Raw genomic sequence first — 13,526 nt, forward strand, 5'->3', positions numbered from 1 at the left:
TTCCGGTTTGCTTCCAATTCCGTTGATCCATTTATTATATCGCCTGGGCCCTCAGGTTCGATGATCTCTAGGTCTGAATCTACTGCACTCAGCCCCTCCTCCGAGTCTTTGCGACTCGCCACATCTGATTCATCTTCGGAGTCAGTTTTGCTGGCAATATACCCCCTAGTGGTATTATTTTCATGTGATCTTCTTTTAGTCCGTCTTACTTTTTTTTTAGTACAGCTCTCTTTCTCACTGCTCCTTTGGTGTATCATAGCTTTTATTTCTATTTTACTCGTCTTCTGGGCTACCACTCCCCCTGGTTCGTACTCCAGAGTAGTGGTCTGCTGGCTCCACGGTTTTCCACGGCTCCATCCTGGGCTGTTTGGTTGGTTTTGTACTGGACACTGAGGGTTGATCCTCAGTGCCTCTGTCTCTGACTCTTCTGGTCCCTTCACAGGCCCATCGTTGTTTCCTGGGAGGCTTTTGTTGACGGGGGCCCTTTCGTTCCGAGACGAGACCCCCACCTCCACGACCGCGGCCTCCACGTCCTCTGCTTTCTCCTCTTCATCCTCCTCTCTCCTTCCTTCTTCGTCGTTTGGACTCCGGCCTAGCCCTTCGCTCCTGAACTTCCGCCTGGCGTCAGGCGGGCGCCGTCCTCCGACCGCGCTCGCACAGACGTCACTTGTCTCCAGCGGAGACTGCGAGAAGCCAGCCGTATGATCGGCCTCAGACACCGGGGTACTCATGCTGGTAAGTTCATCCCCCCGAGATTCTGCTCCACTCCATGGACACAGAATCTCACCGTCTAAGGGTGCTTCCACTTCTGACGTGATCCGTTTTCCGAGAACACTCTCATTATTCTTTGTTTGTTTCGTCGCATCTGCCCCACTACTGCCCCTGGGGGTCTCGATAGTGTTAGAATCTCCGACGGCCCCCCCATAGGTGTTTGCTTGATTCTCGGAAGTCCTATCTCCTCAAAGGTCGGGGCTGTAGTTTTGGCCCCCGACTTTAAGGCCGGACAGCCAGAGACCTCTTCCTCAACAGGGCTCACTGTCTGTCTCACTGCCTGTCTCACTGCGGATTCGGACTTACTCCTCTCCTTTAATCCGGTCCCCATTAAGCATGTGGTTTTTGAAGACTTCTGTGGTTTTACATCCGGTTCCATGCGACTCTGACTCCGCGTCTGCAGCGGACTGCTGCAGACTGCTTCTCACCTCTGCTTCCCAGCTCCGCTCACCGCTCCGCGGTAGGTGTGGGTAGTTATAGGCTCCACCTCACAGAGTTAGGACAGTAGAAAGACTCTTGTGCTGGACTGCTGCAGACTGCTTCTCACCTCTGCTTCCCAGCTCCGCTCACCGCTCCGCGGTAGGTGTGGGTAGTTATAGGCTCCACCTCACACAGTTAGGACAGTAGAAAGACTCTCGTGCTGGACTGCTGCAGACTGCTTCTCACCTCTGCTTCCCAGCTCCGCTCAACAATTTGAGTTTTGCTTATGTTGATTTTCAACTCATTCTTTTTAGTATAGATGTAGAACGCATCCAGTAATCGCTGTAGATCTAGTTGTGTTTTTGAGATGAGAACTAGGTCATGTTAAGGTTCTTGCGTAACGTTCAGGGAGCGCACAGATGCCTCTAGGGCTCGGTGCGCAATATAAATAAATAAATCGGTGCTTGGCTCCTGCAGGCCCCAGCTTTTTCTCTCAGCCTGGCTCACTGTATCTCGTGTTCGTCTGCTGTCCACAAGCTTTGCCACAATATTCATAAACAAAATGTGTGTAGCTACAGAGCAGCTCAATTTGATGTACACGAAAACAAGAATTGTAATACTTGGGCCCCTGCTGAAGTCCATAACTTGTCCACGGACAGGAATATTCCGTTCATATTTCTTAAATTAAAGCCAACTTGACTTGATTAGAGGCACACAAGAGCGGGTGCTGCTCCAGCAATGCCAGTCCCATTAGGTGCCCATTTCTCTACTAGAAGCAAATTTGTCTTCGCAGTAGAACACATTTGCGGGGTAGTTCATAGAAATTAGCGCACAAGTGGCGCATGCGGCTGGCGCACAGTGTGCGCGTGCGGCAGTCTGCGCCAGCCGCGTGCGCCAAAACCCATTTCAGCGCACAGCATATTCATGGATTTCAACATCCATAACCAGCCGTGGCGCAGAGTGGCGCACGACCCTGCAGCAGCGCCAGTTACGCCCCCAACCCCGCCCCGTGTGCCATGAACAGCGCACAAATCCAGTATCTGGCGCAAAGGCCAGTGGACCAGCATACAGCACCCCAACCACGAAAATGCGTGGAAAACTCCCCACGCACGCCCCAGAATACACGTACCCCGCTCGTGTCAGCAAAAACGCGTGTAAAACTCCCTTTGCACCCCTCTGAATACACGTAACCCTCTCGCGCCAGGGATAACGCGTGTAAAAATCCCTGCACATGCCCACAATACACATACCCCGCTCACGCCAGCGAAAACGCGTGTAAAACTCCTCGCGCATGCCCCAGAATACACGTAACCCGCTCGCGCCAGCAAAAACGTATGTAAAACTCCCTGCACACCTCTCTGTAAAACGAACCCCACTCGCGTCAGCGAAAACGTGTGTAAAACTCCTTGCGCACCCCTCTGAATACACATACCCCACTCGCGCCAGCAAAAACGCGTGTAAAACTCCCCGCGCACCCCTCTGAATACACATACCCCGCTCACGCCAGCGAAAATGCGTGTAAAACTCTCCACACATGCCCCAGAATACACGTACCCTGCTCACGCCAGGTAAATTGCGTAGAAAAACCACACCCCTGTGGCGTGGGCTGCCTGTGGACCATGCCCAGGGTGGATGGGGTGCCTGCGTGTATTTGGGGGGGGTGCAGGAAGTTTCACACGCGATAGGCCTTGTGTGAGCGGAGTATGTGTATTTGGGGGGTGCGCGGGAAGTTTCACACGCGATAGGCCTTGTGCGAGTGGGGTACGTGCATTTGGGGGGTGCACAGTAAGTTTCACACGCGATTGGCCCTGTGCGAGCGGGGTACGTGTATTTGGGTGTGCGGGAAGTTTCACATGTGATAGGCCCTGTGCGAGCGGGGTACGTGTATTTGGGGTTGCGCGGGAAGTTTCACACGAGATAGGCCCTGTGCGAGCGGGGTACATGTATTACTGGGGTGTGCGGGGAGTTTTACATGCGTTTTCGCTAGCGCGAGAAGGGTACATGTATTCTGAGGGGTGCGTGGGCAGTTTCACACGCGATACTCCATGCGAGAGCAGGGTACGTGTATTACTGGGGTGCGCAGAGAGTTTTACACGTGTTTTCGCTAGCGCGAGAGGGGTACGTGTATCCTGAGGGGTGCGCGGGAAGTTCCACACGTGTTTCTGGCAGTGAGGGCCCTCCCTAGTGTGTCCCTAACCCCCTCCCCATGCCCTGCAGGCAACCCACACTACAGGAAAGCACCCTACACCCCTGGGCATGCCCCGCAGGCAGCCCATCACCCCTGGCCATGCCCCGCAGGCATCCCATCACCCATGGGCATGCCCCGCAGGCAGCCTGCATGGCACCATGCACCCGGGAGCCTTGACACATGTCCCCCACCCCACCCACCATTGACGGGTCCCTGCCAGCAGGCCCCGACTCATGTCCCCCCGCGACCAGTGACGGGTACCTGCCAGCAGGCCCCGACTCATGTCCCCCCGCCCCCAGTGATGGGTACCTGCCAGCAGGTCCGACTCATGTCCCCTCACCCCCACCCCCAGTGACGGGCACCTGCCAGCAGGCCCCGATACGTGGCTCACCAAACACCATGTTTTCTCAAAACAGACCCATGGGCCTTAAGCCTACACAAATCCCCTCTCCCCCCCAGTCCAAGCACACAAGCATCCACTGCCCCCACTCTCAAATTACACATACAAGCCTCAAAAGAACCACCATGGGCATGCATACTTGTACAACAGAGCCACAAAGAGGCAACACATGATAGAGGCAATGCTCATTGAGCAATGCCCAAAACCAATGAGAGTACACAACACCAATAATTAAGAAATATGATGTGTATTAAAATACGTAATTAAAAAACACAAAGAAAAATCAAACTAGTAAATGAAGAAAAGACAAAATCAAAAAATAATGATGAATCCAATGTAAACCAAAAAAACACAAGAGGAAAAAAGGGAAGTGGTCCATTTCAAAAGTCCAAATAAAGTACTTGAAAAAAAAAAAACATTGATCCATGGTGATGACAGAATAACCAAAGTATGTACAAGTCTTGAATTATATACACTGAAAGTTTGAAGGGCCCATGATGGCCAAACAAAAGGAAACCTACCAAAAAAACCGTATAAAAATAACTATGTACATAAAGTGGAGCAAAGTCCATGAACTCCAAAATAAAAACAAACAAAGGAAACCTAACACTAATGAACTATATACAATGGCGGCGGGCAGGTCCTACGGCTCACTAGTTGATTTTCCGGGCCAGGGCATCATCAAACTCCTATTCAACGTCCTGGAGGCGGGCCTGTTCTCTGGCCTGAGGTCTCGCAGGGATAACGGCATGTCCACCTCCAACTCCCTGCAAATTTCCTCAAGGCACTCAGCCTGCCTCAGCACCCTGCGCATGGAGTTCTCTGCCCTGACCATAGTGAGCCGTGCCTCCTCCTCCCGCCACCGCTCTGCATCTATTCGCTGGCCCAACCGCTGCCACACAGAAGACATTTCCATTCCAGGGTCCTCCTACCCTCCGGCTGATGCCTGCCCCTCTGATGTTGATGGCCCCGAGCCATGATGCCTCCCACATTGAGCCTGCCTCTGCCTCCGACGCAACTGCCTCTGCCAGCACGACGGCATCCAGGCTGATGGAATCCACTGGCGCCGTCGCGCACGTGCCCTGCCCAATGATGCCGGCACATCCTCCATCTGCTGGGGTCCAGTTGCTGGGGTGTCCACCCCTGCTGGACCTCCGACTCCCGACTGTGGCAGGGATGGGATCTCCACCGAGCTGGCTGTGTTGGTCGGGGCAGGTCCATAGGGGGGCCTGGTGGCATCTGGGCCTGAAGACAGCATGGAGAACGACTGGCGCATAGTCTCCACAGAGGAGGAGAGGGCCGCCAGAGTGCCCGACACATGTACGAAATCCCCGACCATGGCCCCTCCAAACTGGGCCACATTGGCACACAGCTCTTCGTGAAACAGGCATGGCGCATGCAAAGAACTTTTGCATACATGTCCAAGGAACTGTTGAAACATACAATGGTGGTTTGAAACTCACATGCATCATGGTTCATACTGATCACATGCACGCACATCAGCGTAGTTTCATCCATCTGGCCTCGTACACACCAGGCACAGTGGATACAAGGATGACTAGGTTGCATCAGTGAATCAGAACATTGTCAGGGACATGTGTCATGCATCCATGGTGTTTACAAGTCACACACATGCTACTCAGACACATAGACATGTACACCGTACATGTCCTTGACAGCAGCACCCATCTCTTACACACCATCCATGTCCAACAACAGAGACATGCATGCATTCATGTGTGCATTCCGCATGTTGCTCCGCATGTTCCATTGTAACACATGCAACATCCATGTGGTTCACGCATGACTGGTCTCACATGCAGCACCATGATGTCCCTGCACACACACATCCATACATGGCCTATGTCACACATACAGGCAAGTAGCTGACTACCAGCACACTGCAACATGCCCTGTTTCACACAGCAATGCATGGCCACTTACCGCTCGACTCCAGACGGGCCTGCATCCTGAGGATCTGGTGGCGAAGCACAGGGCAAATGCGCTCCAGGACCCTCATCTGCTGGTTGGTAAGCTGGCCCCGGCGCCCCACTGCATCCTCTGCGTCTAAGAGACGCGGGCCTTCTTGAGGGTCCTGGACTTGTAGTCCTCCCAGCGCTTCTGGACGTGTTTCATGTCACAGGGTGCCACCCCCTCTGCGTTGATGGCACCCACTATGTCCGTCCAGATCCTCCTCCGACCTTCCTTGTCGGCGTGCGATGGTGTGAAGAGGGCATCATACTGCCCCAGGATTTGGTCCACCAGGATGCCAACTTCCTTGGAAGTGAAGCTGGCAGTCCTCTGCCTCTCTGGCTGGGGGTTGCCACTGGTTCCGGGAGGTGTCGGACATGGCAACCCCCGAGGCAGGTGTGGGTGGGCAACTGGGTCCTGGGGCTGGGCTGTGGAGTGATGGAACACCAGTCGGGAGTCTACTGTTCCAGCAGGGGTGGTCACTGCAACTGGACCCCTGCAGATGGCAGATGTGCTGGCACCAAATGGCAGGGCACGGTGGCAGCAGGCAGGCAGGCAGCAGCAGATGGCTTGTGGGAGGCTGCTCGGGGCTCTGGGGGGCAGGAAAATGGCCTTCTGGGCAGGAGCGTGGTCTTCCATGTGTTGTCGCGTGGCCAGCTTGATATGGAGTGATTTGGCACGTGAAAAACTGCATGTCAGCGTGTAATTCGAGGAAAGGCCCTTAGTGCGTAAGCGCGTCTGTGAGGTGACGCGCGCGTGCGTTTCCCTCAGCACGGGTTAAAGGTGAGCGGGACCAGCAGTTCGCTGTACATGCCTTTTGTGGAGACTGACGTGTGTTTCTACTTCGTGTTGTTTTGTGCGCCATCACTACTTCACAGCGGATCAAGGACGTATTTCTTCTTTTGGCGGGGGTATTGGCTATGCATGTTTTTCATTATCACGCTAGTCAGACGGTGAGTCTTGCACGCTATTTTTCCCACTGCGTGCCCCCATGTGTATGGCGTCATAGTAGCCTGCGTGTCCCACGCGTATGCGTTTTCCGTGTTCCTGGGTGCCACCGCGTACTGCGGGAGGTTAATTCCACACACGTGGGCTACGGGGGTTGCGTGCACGGTTTTACAGCAGTTTTGGTGTGCCTGAGCTTTGCATGACCCGGCACTTAATCACTGGGGTCACATACAGCCTTGCAGGTGCAGGGGTGCTGTTAACATCTTGTATCCCACCCCCTTCACCCCAATTGCCCAGGTCAATTGGTGTGTACACCTCCCATTGGCACTACTACATCTGTGCCAGCACTACTCCATCTGTGCATTGGCTGGGAGGCCACGAAAGGTGAGGGATGCCTCAGCTGGGCATACTCCCCATGGCGGGTGTGGTCAGGGACATGGGCGGGGTGACCAGGGAGTAGGGGGACTCCAGGGTGTCCAGGGTGGCTGCAGAGGGGGAAGAGGCAGGGGTGCACCAGCTCGGCACGATGTTGTGCCACGTGTTGGTGCAGTCATGCCACCACCCCCTGTGACACCGGGAGATGCAGTTCTTGCATCTGGCACTGGCGCCCATGTGACCCAGCAGTCCGTTTCATTGACTGCCACGGGCCCAAGTGCAGTGGTAGCTGCAGGTGCAGCTGTGGACACCACCACCCAGGCTCAGGGTCTGCCAGCGCAGGCTGCGTTGGTACTTGAAGAGTCCATGGAAGATTTCCAGGAGGTCAGGAGGCACACTGTAGGTGCATGCAGGGCTGCCCTGACCAAGGCACGTGTCCCTGGGGCAGTAATGTCATCTGCTGCCCCGACCAGCCGGGTGTTGGCAAGTGCAGGGGCAGATGCAGGGGCAGATGCAGCTGACACCACCCCGGTTGTGAGTCTACCAACCAGGACAGTCCCTGTCAATGACCCTAGCACAGCAGATGTTGCTGCGCAGGGTCGATTCCAGAGCACCCAGCAGCCACTGACGTAAGTTAGGGTTTCACTCCATGTTCCACCTGCCACTCCCTTGGCTCATTCCACCAGCGCCACTGACCATACTGATCAGGGTGGCATTTGCCAGCCAGGGTCCGGACCAGCGTCCAAGAGGAGGAAGGTTGCAACTGCAGTACAGGGTGGGACCCCAGACACAGCTACGGCCTCTGGCATGTCGAGGAAGAAGCCTTTCTGCAAGCAGGAACTGGACTTCCTCGTGGACTATGTGCGGGAACACAACCGTGACATGCTAGTGGGGCCGAATTGTCAAACTATGGCTGTCCATCGTAATACCCACTGGAAGCAAGTTGCGGATCATGTGAGTGCATTCGGCCATGAGGTGCGCACAGCGCAAGAGTGCAAAAAGCATTGGGATGACCTCAAACGCCCACTAAGGCGAAGCGTGCCTTTAATTACAACATGACGCTGGTGACTGGCGGTGGGCCACCACCTGAGAAGGAAGACCTCACTCCGCACGAGTCACTCATTGCGGAGTTCATACCAACAGGAATGGTCGAAGGAGTGGGAGAGATGCAGGACTTTGATGCCCCATCCAGTGAGTTTTGTCGCCTGTTCGTTGAGGACATGTGTGTTTTGCTTGTGTGATGTGTTGTGCTTGACTGCCACTGCATGTCATGTGTACATGGTTCTCATGTGCAAGTCATGCAATGCTTCACTGATGCGTGCCTGCTGTGCAGGATAGTGGACATGTAGAGCAGACGGGGACTGTCCTCACCACCACACTTGCACCCTACTCACATGCTAGTCACCCAGCTGCCCCTACAGTCCATGTTCCAGCTCAATGGCCCTTCTGCATGTAGCCTGGGGTGTGTTTCCTCTCAGCACTGGGACTATGTCATTGCATGACTGACGTGCATGTGTCCTCTGCATGCATGCGGGTACTCCATGTAGGCATGCTCCCTTGCCCCTCCACTACCCCTGAACCCCAATTTCAACATTGCACAGGTGTGTATCATGTTGGCGTACTGCAATGGCCTGATCAAGACTCCTGTGTACATACAAACTCCCACCAGCCAACCTGCCAGACACATGCAGTGGGGTACATCCTCTGCACTTCATGCAGGGTATCTCACTTGGACTGTGCAGATGGCAGATGCTCTGCATGGACATGAGTTCCCATTCATGCTCCATGTGTATTACATGCATGCCCCTATGTGTCCTTGACTGGATGATCATTGTAGTGCGTGTCCAGGATGACCTACATTTCTTTGCATTTGATCATCCATTCCATGCCTACTCTGGCTCAGTCCTACATCACACACATGTTTAGGGTGTCACAGTCTGAGCGGGGCACAGGCCTACCCCCGTTTCAGGCCCACTGACTCTGTTCAACTGGTGTAGCGGCTTCTGCACACATGGCTGTACTACCGAGGGTGCATCATGTGTCCTGCTTTCTGTCCCATCATCATCTGCTGTGTTGTCAGTTGACTCAGATGATGCAATTGATGCTTGCCACCACTGTCTGCCAATACACAGGTCTCTGGTCGCCCTTTCGCTGCCATGCAATGCATCTCTGCATTTTCACTTATGGGGGGGGGGTTGCTTGTAGCCATGCAACACATAGCATGCACATTGCACGTAATGCCTGAACTTGCCCTTGAACTGCCTTCAAGTTAATTGATACACATCATGATGTACTTGTTCATGTAGATAGTGGATAACGTACACATGTTCTGCACAGCATCAACCCAATTCAGAGCCGTGTTACACCGTTCTACATGCCTACTCCCTGATGCTATGTCAAAGTGACCTGGCATGCATGCCAGGTTCACATTTGTGTGTGACATGTCTGCTTCATGTGTTGGCTGTCTGTGTGATGTCTAGTTGAGTGTGTGTTAGGTGCTTCTGACATGTGTACTAATATACATTTTTCTCCACTTTCCAGATGATGACGCAATGGAGCCAGAGGATGGTGTTGTCATGACAGACACAGGTTTGCTATCACACCAGCAATCCGGCACAAGTGGGGGTCGTGGGGTGGTAGACCACGAGAACCCACATGTGTTACAGACCATCTTGTCTGTGGCTGGCAATGAGTCAAGCCCGGATGATCACTCTAACGAAAATGTTGAGTTGGATGTGCATAGGGTCCATTCATCAAGGTTGACTGATTCTGATGTGGACGCTCCTCTGTCCGTGACACCTGCACTGAGGGGCCAGACGGTGGTGGGACTCCCGTCTGTGGTGGATCGGGATGCAGGCTCACCCTCCACACCAGTTGCTGATGTGCCTGGGGCATCATGTCAATGGGGGAATGTAGTCCTGCAGCCGCAGGTGGTGCCAACCCAACAAGGACGTTGGCGCCTTGGGCCCCGCAGGTGTCAAGCCCAGCAACGCGGTGGCCGCGCGCCACTGGGATATACTGAGTGGGAGCAAGCCTTGATTGCCAATTCAGAACACCAGGTGGCAGCAATGAAAACATCGCTGAGAGCATGGAGCATGTGTCCCAATCCATGCTACCCCCTGCTAGGCAGGTGGAACTCCAGCAGCGGGCGGCACAGTCCAGGGCCCGCTCACTCAGGCTGGGCATGGCAGCCTCAGACAGGGCAGGCCGAGCTGAAATGGTGTCTTTGCAACAAGCAATTGCTGCTCATGCACAGGCACACATGGAGACCCTGAGGGTTGAGTATGATTCCCTCAGATCCACTCTGGGTGTGCTCTTGATGTCCCAGAGGGAGCGGTCAGAGGAGAGGTTTGCGCAGCTTGAGCGTACCATCTCGGCTGAGGTACGTGCTTGCCGGGAGGTGCATCAGTTGTCCAGCCAGGTCACGCAGGAAGAACTCCGTGTTACACATGTTACCTTGCAAGAGGAAGCACGAGTATCACGGGAGGTTCTGCATGCTGACCTACGTGTCATCACCGCACAGAACCAGGCTCACCCCTCCGGCAGACTTGCTGCCGACGAGGGGCAAGCGGCGCCTAGTCGTGGTCAGGCTCCTGTGCCACGTCTACCTTTTCAGGAAGAGGCTGACTCGGACGACGAGATATCTCCCACACAGGTCGGCCTGTGCAGGCGTTGAGCCCATGGAGGTTTTATTTTTGTCTCAACATCATCGCATGTGGGTGTTGAGGTGCACCCTGTACCTCCCCCCTCCTGGGTTTCTCCTCCCCTTGGTCGTATGTGGCCATTTTTGATTTTTCATTTTAGTTTAGTTAGTTAAAATTGTTTTTGATAGTTAGTTTAATTAGGTAATGTAGGTTTTTTATAGTTAGTTTAATTAGATAATATAGTTCAAAATTGATTGTCTATTGTGCATTCATGTGACGGTGTGGTGCTTTGTGTCTTTTGAAAGCATCCACTGTCTGTTCCAGCTGTGCCCTTCAAGCTTGTCTCTTGTATGTGTTTGTAGCTTGGGGTCCTGACTCACATAGGCCACTCCTGCTTCCCTTATCCATGGGATCCCAAGGATGGTTCAGTGTTACAGTCATGTACACAAGGGCTTTGGACTGCCATATCTGTGGCCTGTCTGCTGCTGTACTACTTGTGTTAACACCCCTAGCGGGGATTGTGGGGGTTTTATCCACGGCATTTCTGTATTAGATTTGGGTGGGTTCATGATTGATGTGTCCATTAATTGATATACATTATGATGTATGTTTCTTTTCTTTGCTGTGCATGTGCTTGATGCACTTCATGCTGTAGATAGTGGCCGGCACCCTTTGCCTGTCAAAGTCACACTGATGGTGTCTGTTCCAGCTGGGCCCTTCAAGCTTGTCTCTTGTATGTGTTTGTAGCTTGGGGTCCTGACGCACATAGGCCACTCCTGCTTCCCTTATCCATGGGCTTGCAAGGATGGTTCAGTGTTACAGTCATTTACACAAGGGCTTTGGACTGCCATATCTGTGGCCTGTCTGCTGCTGTACTACTTGTGTTAACACCCCTAGCGGGGATTGTGGGGGTTTTATCCACGGCATGTCTGTATTAGATTTGGGTGGGTTCATGATTGATGTGTCCATTAATTGATATACATTATAATGTATGTTTCTTTTCTTTGCTGTACATGTGCTTGATGCACTTCATGCTGTAGATAGTGACTGGCACCCTTTGCCTGTCAAAGTCACACTGATGGTGGGAGGAATTCTGATGTAGGTCTCTGACATGGCCCTGTCACAACCAGCATGAAGAGACACACACAGGGAACTTTCCAGCATTAAATATATGTTTTGTGCCCTTTCTGCAGGAGAATGAGCCTCCAGACCACCTTTGCCAGCAGACATGGGGCATAGTACTACAGACTGCTGGCCACGTTCGGTGCGGCAGACATGTGCATGTGTGCGCAAGCAGTGGCACAGGGCTTGTGCTCAGACGTCCAACAGAGGCAGACGTGTTCCCAGGAGCTCCAAGGAAGGTGAGTATCACAAGGGGGCCACACCGCAGCCAACCTTCCACCAGGCCACTTGCACATGCATGCTAAGGAGCGCCACTGATGGGGAGCTTTGACAGATATTGTTGTTGAAGCGCACAGTACAGCTGAGATGCGTTGGGGGACAAACGGCAAGTTGCTTTCCAAGTTGTCAGGAGCACACGTAGGGGCTGTCGCACATATCCTCCTGTCCCCCCTGCTCCATAGAAACAGAGTTATTAGCGCAGTAGCGTTCCTAGCCAGATACTTATACAGCGCAGAGGGACACCCAGCAAGGCACAGACTTGTGTACATTGCATATCATTTGCATGTGCTAATTGCAACTTGCACTGCATATTGTAATCCACAGCTGGGAGGACATGACTTGTACTGAAGTCGCACCTCGCTATACGTGTCTAGCAGCTCACCCAGGGACCATTCTATCATGTGTGAATCTTGAGGCATTATTGCTCTTCCATTTACCACTTGGTCACGCGCGCCGCCCTTACTGCATTGACAGTGTATGAACCAACCCGATGGCAAGCTAACGTTTACGTACATAGCACTAGACAAGAGTGTTTTTTGTGTAGGAGTCAGTGACTTTGGGGCATTGATGGTGTTGTGTGTGTGTGTTGTAAACACACATGGATTAGTGACTCTCGCTCTCTTTGCAGCATGGAACTGATCCTGTTTCCGGACCTGGGAGTGCGCAGGCAGGAGGCCAGCACTCACTCCAGAGATAAGTCTCTCTTTGTCTTGCATTTGACTCATTTAGTACAATGTGCATGTAGAACTTGGTTTCTCTGATTGAGTATGTTATTGTGAATTGTGGTATTTTGTATTTGGCCTACTTTCCCTTGCCAATCCAACTCCCCTCTCCTTCTCCTCTTTCCGGTTATCCTGAATAGCAATGCCTGTCCAACCAACGGATTGCTGACCCTCTTTTCCCCGCTGGGGTCTCAGCAGCCTGTGTAAGTTTTAACTTGCAGGTGCCCAGACCACGAAGGGGGTGGTTGGTTCGTGCCACTCCTGCGCCAGGAGACCGGAGCTGTGACACTACTCATCAGTTGTTGCATCCTCATTGGATGTGGTTTCCAGAAAAAGGTACCCATCCTGTTGGCCCATTGTTCAACTGTGCTATGTTGGTAGTTGTATCATTGTGCTTGTACATGTGCCTGGTCTTAATTTTGCACTTCAAGTTGTCTACTGGACACCCTTCAAGGGGTTTTTTGGTGCCTAGAGCCTCTTCCCATGTGTTTGGGGTTTGGGTAATTTGAGTTCTCTGCAATTTGGTACTTTTACCAGTCAAAGAGGCCTCTGAGGGGGCTGCACACTATTTACACGCAAGGTGGGACATGAACACCAAGGGGTAGGGGGATCCTGTAGCAAGGAAGACTAGAAGGAAGAAGGCTACATACCACAGTCACAGTTGTTCAGAAGGTCATGGTGATGTG

This window comes from Ambystoma mexicanum, chromosome 1p, assembly GCF_040938575.1.
Source record: "Ambystoma mexicanum isolate Mex_15411 chromosome 1p, UKY_AmexF1_1, whole genome shotgun sequence".
Classification (NCBI taxonomy): domain Eukaryota; kingdom Metazoa; phylum Chordata; class Amphibia; order Caudata; family Ambystomatidae; genus Ambystoma; species Ambystoma mexicanum.